Here is a 20011-nt window from a genome sequence, read left to right as displayed (position 1 = left end):
CTGAAGAGGAACAGAGAGAAATAAGGGTAGAAGGGTTATGTGAGCAAATCATACCAGAAAACTTTCCTAACCTGGAGAAAGACAAAGACATTAAAATTCAGGAAGCACAGAGGACTCCCATTAATACAACAAAAACCGACCATCAACAAGACATATCATAGTCAAATTCGTAAAATACTCAAGCAAGGACAGAATCATGAAAGCAGCAAGGGAAAAAAGGTCCTTAACCTACAAGGGAAGACAGATCAGGTTTGCAGCAGACCTATCCACAGAAACTTGGCAGGCCAGAAAGGAGTGGCAGGATATATTCAATGGCTGAATCAGAAAAATATGCAGCCAAGACTTCTTTATCCAGCAAGGCTGTCATTCAAAATAGAAGTAGAGATAGAGTCCCAGACAAACAAAAATTTAAAAAGTTTGTGACCACTAAACCAGCCCCGCAAGAAAAAATTTGGAAAGGTAGCAAATACTTAGAGACTAATGAACATCCTACTTCTCTGAGGGGAGAAGAGATGAATGAATGAATGAATGAATGAATGAATACATAAATAAATAAATACCAAAAGCAACAAAGGCTAGAAAGGACCAGAACACCACCAGAAACTCCAACTCTACAAGCAACATAATAACATAACGGCATATCTTTCAGTATTCACTCTAAACTTCAGTGGGCTAAATGCTCCAATCAAAAGACAAAGGGTAACAGAATAGATAAGAAAACAAGATCCATCTATATGCTGTTTACAAGAGATGCACTTTAGACCTAAAGATACCTTCAAATTGAAAGTAAGGCGAAGGAGAACCATCTATCATGCTTATGATCAACAAAAAAGAGCCAGAGTAGCCATTCTTATATCAGACAATCTAGACTTTAAAATAAAGACTGTATCAAGAGATGCAGAAGGGCATTATATCATAAATAAGGAGTCTATCCACCAAGAAGACCTAACAATTGTAAACATTTATGTGCCAAATGTGGAAACACCAAATATATAAATCAATTAATCACAAACATAAAGAACCTCATTGATAGTAATACCATAATAGTAGGAGACTTCAACACCCCACTCACAGCAATGGACAGTTCATCTAATCAAAAAATCAACAAGGAAACAATGGCTTTGAATGACACACTGGACCAGAAGGACTTAACAGATATATTCAGAACATTTCATCCTAAAGCAGCAGAATATACATCCTTCTCCAGTGCACATGGAACATTCTCCAGAACAGACCACATACTGGGACACAAATCAGCCTTCAACAAGTACAAAAAGATCACAATCATACCGTGCATATTTTGAGACCACAATGCTATGAAACTCGAAATCAACCACAAGAAAAAATTTGGAAAGGTAGCAAATACTTAGAGACTAATGAACATCCTACTAAAGAATGAATTGGCTAACCAAGAAATTAAAGAGGGAATAAAAAGTACATGGAAGCCAATTAAAATGATAACACCACAGCCCAAAACCTTTGGGATGCAGAAAAGGCGGTCATAAGAGGGGAGTATATAGCAATCAGGCCTTCTTAAAGAAGGAAGAAAGGTCTCAGATACACAACCTAACCTTACACCTTAAACAGCTGGAAAAAGAACAGCAAATAAAACCCCCAAACTAGCAGAAGACAGGTAATAATAAAGATTAGAGCAGAAATTAATGCTATCGAAACCAAAAAATAAAAAAAACAAAAAAAAAAACAAAACAGTAGAACAGATCAATGAAACCAGAAGATTGTTCTTTGAAAAAATTAACAAAAATGATAAATCACCAGCCAGTTTGATCAAAAAGAAAAAGGAAAACACCCAAATAAATAAAATCAAGAATGAAAGAGGAAAGATCACAACCAACACAGCAGAAATAAAATCAATAATAAAGGACTATTATGAGCAATTATATGCCAATAAAATGGGCAATCTGGAAGAAGTGGACAAATTTCTAGAAACATATACACTACCAAAACTGAAACAGGAAGAAATAGAAAATTTGAACAGACCATAAACAGTAAAGAAATCGAATTAGTAATCAAAAATCTGCCAAAAAACAAGAGTCCAGTGCCAGATGGCTTTCCAGGGAAATCCTACCAAATATTTAAGGAAGAGTTAACACCTATTCTCTTGAAGCTGTTCCAAAAAAATAGAAATGGAAGGAAAACTTCCAAACTCTTTCTATGAAACCAGCATTACCTTGATTCCAATCCAGACAGAGACCTCACTATAAAGGAGAACTATAGACCAATTTCCCTGATGAACATGGATGCAAAATTCCTCAGTAAGATAATAGCCAACCAGATCCGACAATACATTAAAAAAATTATTCACCACAACCAAGTGGGATTTATACCTGGGATGCAGGGCTGGTTCAGTATCTGCAAACAATCAGTGTGATTCATCACATCAATAAAAGAAAGGACAAGAGCCATATGATCCTCTCAATAGATGCAGACAAAGTATTTGACAAAATACAGCATCCTTTCTTGATAAAAACCCTCAAGAAAGTAGGGTCAGAAGGGGGATACCTCGAGATCATAACAGCCATATTTGAATGACTCAACGCTAATATCATCTTCAATGGGGAAAAACTGAGAGCTTTCCCCCTAAGGTTAGGAACAAGACAGGGATGTCCACTCTCACCGCTGTTACTCAACATAGTATTGGAAGTCTTAGCCTCTGCAATCAGACAACACAAAGAAATAAAAGGCATCCAAATCGGCCAGGAGGAAGTCAAACATTCACTCTTTGCAGATGACATGATACACTATATGGAAAACTCAAAAGATTCCACCAAAAAACTGCTAGAACACATTCATGAATTCAGCAAAGTTGCAGGATATAAAATCAATGCACAGAAATCGGCTGCATTCCTATATGCCAACAATGAAGCGACAGAAAAGAAATCAAGGAATTGATCCCATTTACAATTGCACGAAAAACCATAAAATACCTAGGGATAAATCTAACCAAAGAGGTGAAAAATCTATACACAGAAAACTATAGAAAGCTTATGAAAGAAATTGAAGAAGACACAAAAAAATGGAAAAAGATTCCATGCTCCTGCATAGGAAGAACAAATATTGTTAAAATGTCGATACTACCCAAAGTAATCTACATATTCAATGCAATACTTATCAAAATAACACCAGCACTATTCACAGAGCTATAACAAATAATCCTAAAAATTGTACATAACCAGAAAAAGCCCCAACCCCAAATAGCCAAAGCAATCTTGAAAAAGATAACCAAGGCAGGAGGCATCACAGTCCCTGACTTCAAGCTATACTACAAAGCTGTAATCATCAAGACAGTCTGGTACTGGCACAAAAACAGACACTCCAATCAATGGAACAGAATAGAGAACCCAGAAATGGACCCACAAACGTATGGCCAACTAATCTTTGACAAAGCAGGAAAGAATATCCAATGGAATAAAGACAGTCTCTTCGGCGAGCAGTGCTGGGAAAACTGGACAGCGACATGCAGAAAAATGAACCTGGACCACTTTCTTACACCATACACAAAAATAACCTCAAAATGGATGAAAGACCTAAATGTAAGACAGGAAGCCATCAACATCCTCGAGGAGAAAGCAGGCAAAAACCTCTTTGATCTTGCCTGCAGCAACTTCTTAATACATCTCTGGAGGCAAGGGAAACAAAAGAAAAAATGAACTATTGGGACCTCACCAAAATAAAAAGCTTCTGCACAGCCAAGGAAGCACTCAGCAAAACTAAAAAGCCACCAACAGAATGGAAGAAGATATTTGCAAACAACATATCAGATAAAGGGCTAGTATCCAAAGTCTATAAAGAACTTATCAAACTCAACACCCAAAAAACAAATAATCCAGTGAAGAAAATGGCAATAGACATGAATAGACACTTCTCCAAAGAAGACATCCAGATGGCCAACCGACACATGAGAAAATGCTCAACATCACTCATCATCAGGGAAATACAAATCAAAACCACAGTGAGATACCACCTCATACCTGTTGGAATAGCTAACATTAACAACTCAGGCAACAACAGATGTTGGCAAAGATGCACAGAAACAGGATCTCTTTTGCACTGTTGGTAGGAATGCAAGCTGGTGCAGCCACTCTGGAAAACAGTACGTAGGTTCCTCAAAAAATTAAAAATAGAACTACCCTATGACCCAGCAATTGCACTACTGGGTATTTATCCAAGGGATACAGGTGTACTGTTTCTACGGGACACATGCACCCCAATGTTTATAGCAACACTATCCACAATAGCCAAAGTATGCAATGAGCCCAAATGTCCATTGAGGGATGAATGGATAAAGAAAATGTGGTACATAAAAACAATGGAGTATTACTTGGCAATCAAAAAGAATGAAATCTTGCCATTTAAAACTACGTGGATGGAAGTAGAGGGTATTATGCTAAGCGAAATTAGTCACAGAAAGACAAATATCATATGATGTCACTCATATGAGGACTTTAAGACCCAGAACAGATGAGCATAAGGGAAGGGAGGCAAAAATAATTTAAAAACAGGGAGGGGGACAAAACATAAGAGACTCTTAAATATGGAGAACAAACAGAGGGTTATTAGAGGGGTTGTGGAAGGGGAGATAGGCTAAATGGGTAAGAGGCATTACGGAATCTACTCCTGAAATCACTGTTGCACAATATGCTAACTAATTTGGATGTAAATTAAAAAATAAATATTTTTTAAAAAGATAAAATAACATAGGAACTTATATGGAAACATTAGTAAAATGTAGATAAACATATTCCTTTAAGAAACATAACCAAAGAAGTATAACCTATTAGTGTTAAGCCTTGTTATCTTTTGGATGCTAATATAACTCAAAACATTTTTGGAACTTTTAAAAAATTGCCTTCAGTAATTTTATGTGGCATGCTTCTAAAAATGTCCATTTTATAGCTATTTATTTTTTCTTCCTTAACCAAAAATAGTATTAGCTAAATGCAGCATCAACTTCACTGGGTAGACATGGTTTCACATAAATTTTGATTAGTAAAGTTATCCTTAAAGAAAAAAAAAAAGGTTGCCAATTTTGAAGATATTTAGAAGACTGTGCTATGAATTCTATGCAACCTGAAAAAATATTAGCTTATATTTGTATAGTTTATAGTGATTTTGAATATATTTTCTCATTTGAGCTTTATGATAGTTCTGAGAGATGGGAATACCCATTTTGCAGATAAAAATACTGAAGGTTAGTAGAGTTATATGATTTGCCCAACATTACAGAGCATTGAACTTGAAGTTTACACAGGCGGTCCAATTCTTCTCACTCCTAATTTAGCTCTCTTTCTAAATGCATCATATTGCTTTGCAATTCTACATATCCTGGGAAGCTTATGACTATTCTCATAATTTTATATGAAATTTATTCTAATATAAGTTGTAATAAATAATTATGCAGCTGCTCTGAGATAATTTTGATGAGAACATATACTTCAATAAAAATTAACGTTTGCTACTGAAAACATACTTAACTTTGCCTTTGAATTCACATATTCAGATTAATACCTAAGCAGATGTAAAACCTCAAATTGTCATTTCCAAATTTCTGGACATCTGGTACTATAAAAGTCATTGTATTAGAATAACCAATCCTTGATACCAATTTAAAATCTGGACACATTCAAAGGACAATAAACTATAGTTCACTCTTTCTCTTAATGGTCATAATCTACCATGAAATAAACCAAAAACTAAGATTCCTTTGTAGAATATAAAAGTAGCCATTCACCAATGGAAAAAGGCTTGGTAATTATACTGTCATATAGGACTTCTGCTAAAAGTTATTTGCTTGGGAAACAAGAAAGTGCTGTCAGAATCTCATTATCAATTGATTCCAGTTTCTTCTATCACATTCCAAATCCCATGAAAATTGTGCTAACTTATAATAATGACATGGGAAAAAGTTTACCTGCTATAACTAAAAAGATGTGCTGCTTCAGTCAAGCTTAGAAATAATATATTGTTCTAAATATAAGGTTTCTGACTTAGAAGACATATGGTGAATCTTCATGAAGTCAGGGAGAGAGGACGAGTTGTCATGAAATGTGCTCCATTAGAATTGCCAGGGGGACAGACTGTACTTTACTACTAACAAACGTCCCTTTTTAATGTGGTTGTCCCCATATTTTCTTATACACAATTCCTTTACTTTTTCCCTGTGAATATGTGAAATGCTTTCTATTTTGAATTCCCAGAATTTATGTTTCTATTTACTTATTAAAACTCAAAAGGTTGTATACCCCATTGCATACAAAAGCAGAATTTGAAAAAAAACATGCTGGAAAGGAGATAACAATTCTGTCCCCGGGGATGGAGAGTGGCTGATTTAGAAAAGGCTCCAAAGAGGAAGTTACATTTCAATAGGGTCTAGATGGCTGAGAAGTGTACTTGAAGAAGAGATGATAAGACACACAAGACTATTTTTTCATGTGGTTAAAACAAAGTGTTCTAGGAAATGACCAGAAAAACTAAATTGGCTATAAACTATTTCGACCACCATGCATGGAATTTCAGTCTTTATGCTCTAGTCAGTCACAGTAGACACTTCTGGTTTTATTTAAAATATTTTTTAAATGCTTGCTACAATAATACATGCACGAGATTTAACAATCAAGTAGGATAGAAGGATTTAAATGAGAAAGCCGTAGTACTTTGCCCCACTCTCCTGTATTCCTATTTTAACTCATTTAAGCTGTTGTTACTATTAATAGATTTGCTAATTTAGGACATTATCCATGGACATTCTTCCAGGGCAAAACAGGATTTAACTAATCTATACCATACCTATACTGTTCATCCATTCCCTCCAATATGATTATTTTCAGCTCATGTGTTGCTTACCATTGTAACTTTAAAGAATATATTTACATGTTTATTTTCTTTACCATCAAATATATAAAATATCCCATCACTCTTTCCCATGTAAGATGAATAAACCAGCACCTCTACTTTTCTCCTTTAGTTTTTTTCCCTCCTTGACATCTACTTTATCTGATATTAATATAGCCACTCCTGCATTTTTTTAATTAATATTTGTTGAAAATATCTTTTTCCATCCTTTTACTTTTCAACCTGCCTGTATTGTTATCTTTGGAGTTTCTGATAGCATATAGTTGGGTTATGTTTTTTCAATCACTCCACATATCTTTTAATTGGTGTACTTAGACCATTTATTTATTTATTTATTTATTTTTATTTTCTAAGTCAGCTTTTTTTTTAAAATATGAAGTTTGTTGTCAAATTGGTTTCCATACAACACCCAGTGCTCATCCCAAAAGGTGTCCTCCTCAATACCCATCACCCACCCTCCCCTCCCTCCCACCCCCCCCCCCTCACCCCCCATCAACCCTCAGTTTGTTCTCAGTTTTTCACAGTCTCCTATGCTTAGGCTCTCTCCCACTCTAACCTCTTTTTTTTTTCCTTCCCCTCCCCCATGGGTTTCTGTTAAGTTTCTCAGGATCCACATAAGAGTGAAACCATATGGTATCTGTCTTTCTCTGTATGGCTTATTTCACTTAGCATCACACTCTCCAGTTCCATCCATGTTGCTACAAAAGGCCATATTTCATTCTTTCTCATTGCCACGTAGTATTCCATTGTGTATATAAACCACAATTTCTTTATCCATTCATCAGTTGATGGACATTTAGGCTCTTTCCATAATTTGGCTATTGTTGAGAGTGCTGCTATAAACATTGGGGTACAAGTGCCCCTATGCATCAGTACTCCTGTATCCCTTGGGTAAATTGCTAGCAGTGCTATTGCTGGGTCATAGGGTAGGTCTATTTTTAATTTTCTGAGGAACCTTCACACTGCTTTCCAGAGCGGCTGCACCAATTTGCATTCCCACCAACAGTGCAAGAGGGTTCCCGTTTCTCCACATCCTGTCCAGCATCTATAGTCTCCTGATTTGTTCATTTTGGCCACTCTGACTGGCGTGAGGTGATATCTGAGTGTGGTTTTGATTTGTATTTCCCTGATAAGGAGCGACGTTGAAATCTTTTCATGTGCCTGTTGGCCATCCGGATGTCTTCTTTAGAGAAGTGTCTATTCATGTTTTCTGCCCATTTCTTCACTGGGTTATTTGTTTTTTGGGTGTGGAGTTTGGTGAGCTCTTCATAGATTTTGGATACTAGCCCTTTGTCTGATATGTCATTTGCAAATATCTTTTCCCATTCCGTTGGTTGCCTTTTAGTTTTGTTGGTTGTTTCCTTTGCTGTGCAGAAGCTTTTTATCTTCATAAGGTCCCAGTAATTCACTTTTGCTTTTAATTCCCTTGCCTTTGGGGATGTGTCGAGTAAGAGATTGCTACGGCTGAGGTCAGAGAGGTCTTTTCCTGCTTTCTCCTGTAGGGTTTTCATGGTTTCCTGTCTCACATTCAGGTCCTTTATCCATTTTGAGTTTATTTTTGTGAATGGTGTGAGAAAGTGGTCTACTTTCAACCTTCTGCATGTTGCTGTCCAGTTCTCCCAGCACCATTTGTTAAAGAGACTGTCTTTTTTCCATTGGATGTTCTTTCCTGCTTTGTCAAAGATGAGTTGGCCATACGTTTGTGGGTCTAGTTCTGGGGTTTCTATTCTATTCCATTGGTCTATGTGTCTGTTTTTGTGCCAATACCATGCTGTCTTGATGATGACAGCTTTGTAGTAGAGGCTAAAGTCTGGGATTGTGATGCCTCCTGCTTTGGTCTTCTTCTTCAAAATTACTTTGGCTATTCGGGGCCTTTTGTGGTTCCATATGAATTTTAGGATGGCTTGTTCTAGTTTCGAGAAGAATGCTGGTGCAATTTTGATTGGGATTGCATTGAATGTGTAGATAGCTTGGGGTAGTATTGACATTTTGACAATATTTAATTCTTCCAATCCATGAGCAGGGAATGTCTTTCCATTTCTTTAAATCTTCTTCAATTACCTTCATAAGCTTTCTATAGTTTTCAGCATACAGATCTTTTACATCTTTGGTCAGATTTATTCCTAGGTATTTTATGCTTCTTGGTGCAATTGTGAATGGGATCAGTTTCTTTATTTGTCTTTCTGTTGCTTCATTGTTAGTGTATAAGAATGCAACTGATTTCTGTACATTGATTTTGTATCCTGCAACTTTGCTGAATTCATGTATCCGTTCTAGCAGACTTTTGGTGGAGTCTATCGGATTTTCCATGTATAATATCATGTCATCTGCAAAAAGCGAAAGCTTGACTTCATCTTTGCCAATTTTGATGCCTTTGATTTCCTTTTGTTGTCTGATTGCTGATGCTAGAACTTCCAACACTATGTTAAACAACAGTGGTGAGAGTGGGCATCCCTGTCGTGTTCCTGATCTCAGGGAAAAAGCTCTCAGTTTTTCCCCGTTGAGAATGATGTTAGCTGTGGGCTTTTCATAAATGGCTTTTATGATCTTTAAGTATGCTCCTTCTATCCCGACTTTCTCAAGGGTTTTTATTAAGAAAGGGTGCTAGATTTTGTCAAAGGCCTTTTCTGCATCGATTGACAGGATCATATGGTTCTTCTCTTTTTTTTTGTTAATGTGATGTATCACGTTGATTGATTTGTGAATGTTGAACCAGCCCTGCATCCCAGGAATGAATCCCACTTGATCATGGTGAATAATTCTTTTTATATGCCGTTGAATTCGATTTGCTAGTATCTTATTGAGAATTTTTGCATCCATATTCATCAGGGATATTGGCCTGTAGTTCTCTTTTTTTACTGGGTCTCTGTCTGGTTTAGGAATCAAAGTAATACTAGCTTCATAGAATGAGTCTGGAAGTTTTCCTTCCCTTTCTATTTCTTGGAATAGCTTGAGAAGGATAGGTATTATCTCTGCTTTAAATGTCTGGTAGAACTCCCCTGGGAAGCCATCTGGTCCTGGACTCTTATTTGTTGGGAGATTTTTGATAACTGATTCAATTTCTTCGCTGGTTATGGGTCTGTTCAAGCTTTCTATTTCCTCCTGATTGAGTTTTGGAAGAGTGTGGGTGTTTAGGAATGTGTCCATTTCTTCCAGGTTGTCCAATTTGTTGACATATAATTTTTCATAGTATTCCCTGATAATTGTTTGTATCTCTGAGGGATTGGTTGTAATAATTCCATTTTAATTCATGATTTTATACCATTTATATTTAAGGTAATTATTTTGTTGGAACTTAAGTTTGTCATTTTATTTTTTTTCTGTTTGTTCTCTCTGTTTTTCATTTGTTTTTTTTCCTATATTCCTGTGGGTTACGTGAATATTTTTTAGAAATTCATTTTATCAATAGTGTTTTTAAGCATATATCTTTTTTTTTTATTTTTTTCATGTTTATTTATTCTTGAGGGAGAGACACAGAGCGTGAGTGGGGGAGGGGCAGAGAGAGAGGGAGACACAGAATCCGAAGCAGGCTCCAGGCTCTGAGCTGTCAGCACACAGGCCCATGCGGGGCTCGAACCCACAGATCATGAGATCATGACCTGAGCTGAAGTTGGACGTTTAACTGCCTGAGCCACCCAGGCGCCCCTTAAGGGTATATCTTGTACAACTTTTTAGTGGTTGCTCTAGGTATTATATATACATAACTTATTACAGCGTACTAGTATCATCATTTTACCAGTTAAACTGAAGTTTAAAAACCTTACCTCTCTTTGTATGACTTCACTCTTTCATTTATACTATAATAATCATATATATATATATATATATGTATATCTCCTATACACACATTGAGAACTATATTAGACAGTGTAATAATTTTTGCTTCAACCATCAGCCATAATTTAAAAAACAAGAGAAGGAAAGTTTATATTATATTGTATTTACCCATATTTTTGCTTAGTGTGTTCTTTCTTCTATCTGGATGTTCCTTCTTTTATCATTTCCTTTCTGTTTAGAGAACTTCCTTTAGTCCTTCTTTTAGGGTGGACTTGCTGACAAAATTTCTTGTCTTTCATTTGAAGATGTATTGATCTATCCTTCATTCTTGAAGGATATTTTTGCTGAATACAGAATTCTGAATTTTGGGTTGATGGCTCTTTCAGGATGTGAAAAACGTAACATTTCTTTCTGGACTTTACAGTTTCCTCCTTTTTTTTGCCTTTTCTAAGAATTTTTTTATTGTGATAAAATAGACATAATGAAATTTACCATTTAACCATTTTTAAGTGTAAAATTCAGTGGCATTAAGTACCTTCACAATGTTGTATAACCATCACCACTACCCATTTCTAAAACATCCATTAAAAAATTGACCCCTCATACTACCCTCCCCCAGCACCTAGTAACCACCATCCTACTTCCTGTCTCTATAAATTTGCCTATTTTAGGTACCTCAAACAGGTGGAATCATAATAGTAGTCCTTTTGTGTCTGACTTATTTCACTTAGCATAGTGTTTTCAAGGTTCATCCAAGTTACAGCATGTGTCAGAACTCCAATCCATTTTTCAAAATTTTCTTTTAATTTTTTTTAAATTTTTAAATGTTTATTTATATTTAAGAGACAGGGAGAGACAGAGCGCAAATAGCAGAGGGTCAGAGAGAGAAGGAGACAAAATCCTAAGTCGGCTCCAGACTCCGAGCTATCAGCACAGAGCCCAACGCGGGGCTCAAACTCATGAACAGCAAACAGCGTGATCATGACCTGAGCCAAAGTTGTATGCTTAACCGACTGAGTCACCCAGGCGCCCCTAAAATATTTTTTTTAATTTTTATTTTTTTAGAAAGAGAGAGAGAGAGAGAGCAGGAGAGAGGGGCAGAGGGAGAGAGGCAAAACCTTAAGCAGGCTCCGTGCTCAGCACGGAGCCTGATGCGGGGCTCAATCCTACAACCTGGGGATCAAGACCTGAGCCGAAATCAAGAGAGTCAGACACTTAACCAACTGAGCCACCCAAGCACCCCAGAACTCCAATCATTTTTAAGGTTGAATAACATTCCATTGTATGTATATGCCATATTTTGTTTATATATTCATCTGTTGAACATTTGGGTTGTTTCTACCTTTTAACTATTGTGACTAATTTATCTATGAACATTGGTATACAAGTATCCGATTGAGTCTCTGCTTTAAATTCGTTTGGGTATATACCTAGAAGTAGAATTGCTAAATCATATGACAATTCTATTTTTAATATTTTGAGGAAATGCCAAACCATTTTCCACAGTGGCTGCACCATTTCATATTTGCATCAACAATGCATAAGAGTTTTAATTTCTCCACATCTTCACCAATTTTTTTTTCTTTCGTAGTAGCTCACCTAATGAGTGTAAAGTGGTATCTTATTGTGGTTTTCATGTACATTTCCTTAATAATTAATGATGGTGAGAATTTGCTCACTTTTTTAGATGGGTTATTTTGTTGTTGTTGTTTTTAACTTGTAAGAGTTCTTTTTATATTCTGGATATTTCATTATTTTTTAAGATTTTATTTTTAAGATTTTATATTTTAAGATTTTATTTTTTAATCTCCACAACCAACATGGGGCTTGGACTCACAACTTCAAGATCAAGAGTTCTACCAACCGAGCCAGCTAGGCACCCTTGGATATTAATTCCTGATCAGATACGTGATTTGTAAACATTTTTCCCATTCTATAGGTTGTCTTCTCACTATTTTTATAATGTCCTTTAGTGCACAAAAGTTCTTAATTTATCTATTTTTTCTTTCATTGCCTGTGCTTTTGTTTTCATACTTAAAAATTCACTGCCAAATTCAATGTCCTGGTGATTGTCTCCAATGTTTTCTTCTAGGAGTTTTATAGTTTCAGCTCTTACACTTATATCTTTGATGTATTTTGTGTTAGTTTTTATATATGGTATAAGGTAAGTATCCATATTCATTTTCTTGCATGTGAATTTCTGGGGTTTTTGTTGTTGTTACTGTTGTTTTTTAATGTTTCTGTGGGGGAACAAGAACTTGGAGCTTCCAGGTAGCCATTTGGCTGACATCCTTCTGGATCCTATGGTTTCTGATAAGAAATAAGCTATTAAATCATGTTCCCCCTATGAGTAAGGTACTGTTTCTGTCTGGCTGATTTTTTTCTTTGTCTTTAGTTTTCAGGAATTTGACCATGGCATGTCTTGGTGTGGGTTTGTTTGGGTATCTCGTTTGGAGTTCATTCAGCCTCTTGAATTTATAGGTTTATGTCTTTTGTTATATTTGGAAAGTTTTTAGCCATTATTTCTTTGAGTCCTTTTTCAACCCTGCCCTCTTTCCCTTCTCCTACAGGACTTCAATGACATGAATTCTGGATCTATTATTTTTGTACCACAAGTTCCTGAGGCTCTATTCTTTTTTTAAAATCTATATCCTCTTTGTTGTTCAGATTTGGTAATATTTTTTAATGTTTATTTTTAAGAGAGAAAGTACGGATGCACATGCACAAGCAGGGGAAGGACGGGGGGTCGGGGCAGAGGATCCCAGGAAGGTTCTGTGCTGACAGCACAGAGTCTGACGCGGAGCTTAAAGTCTTGAACTTGAGATCATGCCTTGAGCCGAAGTAAAACGCTTAACCAACTGAGCCACCCAGGTGCCCCTAGATTTGGTAATATCTATTATTTCAAAAAGAGAAGAAATAAAACCAGCAATGGAACTCAGACGCAAGGAATGACATGCTGGTGAGTTCTCTGGGTTTTTACATTTTTGCTCATATATTACAGAGCTGAATAACGCAGCACCCTGGAAACCTGGAAGGTGCAAACAAAAAAATCTCAGGAAGAGCCTGCTCTCTAGCTAAGTGACCAGGAAAGGGGCAGCCTAGCAAAGTAGAAAACATCAAAATAATAACCACTCTGCTCCAGCCAAATACAACAGAAAAGATCTGTGACCCTACCCCCACCTATGCCAGCAAAGGCAAAGTAGGGAGCCTACACTTCTACTTTGCTAGGATGTAGCATAGCACTCCAGTGCCCCTGTCATGGTGGTATCAGACAAGGCCAAGTGGGAACTGGAACACTCATCCTTGCCAGGCAGTAATGATCCCCCTTTTACTTCTTTCAAAGTCGTATGTTTGTTTTATACATAATGTCCAGGGTTTTTACTTGTATTTAGTGGGAATAATAGGGAAAGGTACCTCTACTTGATCCTTCTGGAAAAAGAAGTCCCCCTCCTTAATTTACAAATATAAATCAGATCATTTTTCTGACCTGCTTACAAGTCTTAATGTCTTTTTACTGCACTACAAACTAGTTACCACACACTTACAAGATCCTGTTTTCTCCAGCCCCATCCTATTTCTCTAGCCTCCTTTATGCCTTTGCTCATTCACTATGTTTCAGCCACAGTAATTTCCTTCTGTTCCTCAATCACCTCAAATTCTTTATTGCCACCTGGACTTCACACATGATTTTACTTCCCCTTGAATGAGCTATTTCTGATCTTTTCCTGCTTATATTATTACATCTTAAGACTGTGCCTAAGAAGTCACCTAGTCAGAAAAGTCTTCTCTGATCACCTTTAGGAGTTTCCTCTCTTCCTCATCTCAATAATTCTCTATCACTATACCTTGTACATATCATATCAGTACTTTTCATAATTTGCATTTGTCTACTTGTATATTGTATATTTCTCACTATGTTACAACTATGTTGTAACTCTTTAGGGTCATGAGCCATATCCATTATATTCACTAGTTTATCCACAAAGCTTAGCCTATTGTACAATGTACAAATTACATTGCCATCTTATAATCTAGAAAGATGCTTATTTATTCATTTGGTATGAATTCATATTTCCATATTATGGAATATACTCAAAATACTTTTGTATGTCTCTGTCATTTTGCTTGCTATATTATATCAAAAATATATACTGGTATGCTTTGGTTTATAGGATTTGAGGACAGCAACCATATTTTACTCATTTTTGTAATAATGCTTAGCACAAAATATATACAGAGTAGATGCTCTTGATGAAAAATCAATAAATGGTACCTTGCATTGTGCTACAAAGTATTTCAAACAGTGCTGAAGAGAAACTAAGGAAAATATTTTCATTAATTAGATCACCAAAATCACTAAGTTTCCTTTCAAAATCAAGAAAATGTCAAAAGTAGTGACAAACTTACGTCTCTCTCTCCTTCAGGATACAGTTCCTGGTCAGTGAAAATAAGTCATTTGTTCCACTTGGTATGAGCATCCTTAATATGCCAATTTTCCTAGAAGTAAATAAGACCCATTTCAGGAAAACAAAGACAAAAATCCATGGAGAAAGAAAGCAATCTTCCTTTCCCACTCCCCACCTTTATGCCTCTGTAGTCTGTCAATTATTAGATAAGGATTAAACAATTTGTCTCCTACCTTAAGTACTTTTTGCATTTAAAAAATATGATCTATAGGGATGTACCATTTACCTTATAAACAGGACCTATGAACTTATCTAGCACCAATTTTGCCAGTTCACATTTTCCACTAGAAAATAAGACTGATAAATGTTCAGAGGAAAATGGACCTAACATCTTGAATATGAAGGAATTCCCTAAAATCTAGGTGTTTTATAAAAAATAATGTCAAACCTCAGAAGAAAGGGTTTAGATCACGGTTTTGTTTTTATCATGCAATAGTAATAGAGTTTTTTTAAATTAATTATGGGGTTAACTTAGGGAACCCAAATAATTAGGGAAAATGCAGTCTTTCCCAATTTGAAATCAAGTTGCTGCTGCTGCTGCTACTTTACTAGGCCAGAGCTGGACTGCCCTACTTTATTCAGACAGAGGTTCAGCAGAGCTCACTCTTTTGGGGAGTACTTATGGACTTCCTAGATCAGATCTGTGCCAAATGGTCAAGCAGTACCTGAGCAACAGAATGGTGGCAGCTGCTAGGCTGGCTTATCACACTTCCATAGATTCGCTGGGTAAGGTGAAAACAATCCCACATGGATTTAGAAAATGTATTATTTACACAGACAGCAACGCAAGATCAGCATGTCTCAACTCCAAATGTCCCTAGTCTCAGGATGATACCAAACCAGAGGGGCCAGAGGATACAAGTGATGCAGTGTTCTGTCATCAAGGAGCCAACTCTAGGCTACAGCTGAACAGTTCTTTAGTCTGAACTGTTTATACCTGAAGCTGACGCCTCACTGGAACCAGGGTGGCAAATGAGAAATGGACTTGGGATAGCTCTGCACAAGACTCTGTTGCCACGTTCCAAGGAAGATCACCGGGCATTTTGCCAAGACATGTGTCTTACTGAGGTTGAGTCTTGCCTACATGGCCTATGTAGAGATGTGCAAGATCGCCAGGATGCCATGGCAAACATGTTCTACAATCTGATGAGGAGAGGAATTCAAACCTCGCTTAGTTTAAAAGATGCTATCATTCTATAAGTGGCAAAAATATAATCAGATAAGAGTAGAGATCATCATTAGTGTCTGGAATTTCATCAGAAAAGAGAAATGCAAGTGGTGGTGGTAAATTGAAGGATCATTAGCATTCATCGTGGAGCCATCTGAATTAGATATACACATAGGTGGCTATGAGGAAGAAGAAAAATTGACTCAAGAAAAAGTTAATGCCCTATATACCAACCCTCCCCATTTTGACATCCATTTCTTTTGCAGATCTTAATAAGGCAATGAAGGATGTCCAAACTGACAAAACCATCAGATTTTTCTCAGTTCTTACTGGAACAACATCATTTTTGCACTTCCCACAGCTTTCCATGCCTTTCTACCTGAAATTCTCTTCTCACTGGGCTATCATGACATTCAATTCTCTTGGTTCTTCTTATAATTCACTTATTTTCTTTTTCTTCTATGGGCTTCCTCCAGGGGCATCTCACACTCTTCCTGTCTCATTCATATTCTTGTTTTAGTAGTGACTCTCAAATCTTTATATTCAGCCCAAACTGAGTTTCACATTCATATATATGAATGCAGAAAATGCCCACTGGAAATCCCTTCTTGGCTGTCCATAGGAATCTCATGTTTAGAATGTCCAATACAAAACTAATTTCTCAGATTACTTCTGCCTCCCAAATCTGCTCCTTCTATTTTAAGTGGAGAAGGAATAATTTATTCAGTCACCCAGTCTAGAATCCTGGGTATCATTCTTGATACTGCTCTTTTCCAAACCTCTCATTTCTAATCAATCACCAAGTTCTGAATATTTATTAAATCCATCCCTTTCTGTCCATACCCACTTCTACTATTCTATTGCTGACCCAAGACATCTATTCACTGGTCTATTGCCACATCCTCCACATTGACCTCCCCCCTCAGTATTGTCCCTCTCAACTCTATGCTCTCCATAGCTGGCAGTCAATATAAAACATAAGTATATAAATACGAGCACTTCATTGCTTAAAATTCTTAAATGGCTCTTTTTAGGTTATATTTTAGTTTGAGTTTCTTCCCCTGATCTGCTGGTGTCTACCTCTCCCAGTCCATCTACTGTCACCTCTTTTCAAATTTAGGCTTCCAGGTATCTCTACATAGTGCTCTGTAACTTTGCTCATACTGTCCTGCCTATAAGGTCTTTTCTGCATTATTGTTTGGCTGTTATCCTTTAAGACTTACAATAGTCATTATCTCCTCTATAAAGTCTTCCTCCAAGGAGTTACACACTCCTCAGCACATAGTACTGGGCACATCTATCATTGCACTTATCACATTATCCTATTGAATTAACTGTGAATGTTTCCGTTCCCCTACCAGTCTCTGAGTATATTGGGTTATCTTTGCATGCACAAAATCAAACTAATTTTTCTGATCAAAAGATACAACTTGGGCCAGCACACTGGTAGTGTTTAAACAATTTTTGTTGAATACTTTTATATGCTCTTAATTAATGGCTGCAAAGTACACTAGAAACTTCCCTGATGGGCTAGGGCTTCGTGTGTTTAAAAAAAAAAAAAAAAAACACCTAGATTTCCTAATCTAGGTGGGCTTTGGGATTTTTATTAGACTATGATTAGTATATCAGGGAATACCTAGAAAGAATCCTTAAAAAACCCTATTGCGATAACCTGAACTCCAGCCATTTTCTCCTTACCTAGAGATGACTGCTGTGAATCTTGGTCTGCAAAGGACAAAGCTTGATTTAATAGTTTACCCTAGTGGCAGAGCAGCAAAGAAAGAATTTTACTAATTTAATTATAGTCTCTGGGTGCTTCTCCCTGATAATCTAAAGGGAGATTTGGCCCAGAGCATCAAGTTTATAGCCCCATTTACATTTCAAGGTCTCTTCCTACTCAATCTCTGACTATTGGAGGCAGGGGAGATTGTTATCTCCTCAGTTATATCAAAGGCTAGTTATTAGCTATTCATAGCTGTTAGTTGAATTGCACTGCAAGAAAATGAAAACATTGTTCCAAAAATTGTGCTAAGCCTTCTCTAAAGCAAGTTTCATATACTGTTCTTGAAAATAACTTGTATTTTGTTTTATCACTACCAGTCTTAGTAAAGTGCTTAGCTAATTTTTCTGATCAGGGTATACAACTTGTGCCAGCATAGAACACCTGCTTTTGAAATTATAGTAAAGGTCTGGGCAAAACTAAATGGAAAAAAAGGGCTCCTATCCTTTCCTGTATTTTAGGACATGGACTACCCTCATAGCTGCTCTGTGTTGTGACTTCTCACTCATCATTCAAAAATGAAAGATATAAGAGAAAAAAATTATGATAAAATATTACTTATTAAAAAAGAAGTCTAAAAATTAGACAGCTGTAGCAAAAACACAATGTAAACAAACGGGAAAAATCACCAGAAAAGTCTCTACAAGACATTTTCTCTAAATGTTAAATAACTAAAAACATTAAAATATGTCCTGCATGGCAAGTCTGAGGTCTAATGCAGAGCTAGCTTCTTAATAAAAGAAATAGGAAACGATTATTAAGGCCATTATAAGATAACCTAGGTTGGAATGTGTGGAGGTTAGAGATATTCAGCTTGCAGTTCCAGAAGAAGCATTCACATTATTTACTTCTGTCTACAGCCGCAAAGAGACAAAGGCTTGAAGGTCCTTCCAGTGGAAGACTTCCTCCCTATCTGACCCAAACCCTAAGAGTCACATCCATTAAGCACTTAGATTCCAGTCTGAGAACCTTTGTAAATTTCACATCTGAAGTACTTAGACTTATTATATATACTATAAAATCTTAACTGAAAATATTTTGGTCAAGAGATTTTAATTTTTTATTGACATCTAGAAGGAGAAGAATAAAAAGGCAAAACTAGAACAGCTGGATGAAAAGATTATTTTAAATGATTTGTTTTGATATGGTTGCAAACATCACACAAGTTTTATGTCTCCAATTAATTTAACTTAGTATATTTACCCTCTGCCTGCTTCCAAAAAGAATCCAAGTTTGTTTCCAAAGAATCAGTTTGGCTTTTATATCTACATTGTTGAAGTGTATGTGGTATCATATAATTTGGACCATTATGTTTTGATGTGTATTTTATGACAACATAGCTTTTCCCCTAATCTTTGGGATTATGTTGTGCATTAAGAGAAGGCAAAGTTAGGCTGCCAAAGTTTGTACATAATCACATTGTATTATACTTACAAACATGGGGCCAGGTATCAACATTTTAAATAATAGGCAAAAGAATATAAAACCTAGTTTATTTGAAAAGCTGTAGAAAGAAAAGTGAAGGAAAGATTTAGCTGAGTCATTTGGAGTTAGGAATAAAAGAGTGAAAGCAGTGATGACTTAATCCGTTTTCTTCTCCAAATTAAGGATATTTGACTGAAAAGCCAGTTATGCTCTGAACTAATTCAATGAAATAATTAATGCCTATTATATTGTCAAAATCAAAGGCAATTCTTTTGATTTTTTGTATGTTTTGTAGAAGTCTTGAGGAGGAGAACTTAGAACATGTAAGGCCTTGGTGAACTCTGTAAGATAGTGTAACTCCATACCAACATTTTTGCTCATTCTTAGTTCTTAGAATTATTTTAGTTATTTCAGGTAATTAGACTAAATAAATTCCTTCCTGTAACATAAATAGGAGAATATGTACAACTTAATTCTGATGTAGGGTCTTCCTTAAAATCCTCTCTTCCTGGAATCTTCTTCGGC

The 20011-nt window shown here is 36.3% G+C and overlaps 1 protein-coding gene across 3 annotated transcripts in view; it reads right to left on the bottom strand.

Annotated features, from left to right (window-relative positions):
- LOC109256384 (uncharacterized) overlaps positions 1-20011 on the bottom strand; it is a 411502-nt gene that overhangs the window by 388716 nt on the left and 2775 nt on the right. For all 3 annotated transcript variants that reach the window (XM_053891767.1, XM_019431608.2, XM_053891768.1), the window contains exon 2: positions 15055-15144. The gene's annotated coding sequence lies outside the window, so the exon portion shown is untranslated. The remainder of the gene's footprint in view (positions 1-15054; positions 15145-20011) is intronic.

The sequence above is a fragment of the Panthera pardus genome, unplaced genomic scaffold, assembly GCF_024362965.1.
Source record: "Panthera pardus isolate Hobbes unplaced genomic scaffold, ASM2436296v1 HiC_scaffold_27, whole genome shotgun sequence".
NCBI lineage: Eukaryota > Metazoa > Chordata > Mammalia > Carnivora > Felidae > Panthera > Panthera pardus.
The sequence above is the reverse complement of the archived record's forward strand: the minus strand, read 5'-3'. Positions and strand labels throughout refer to the sequence as shown.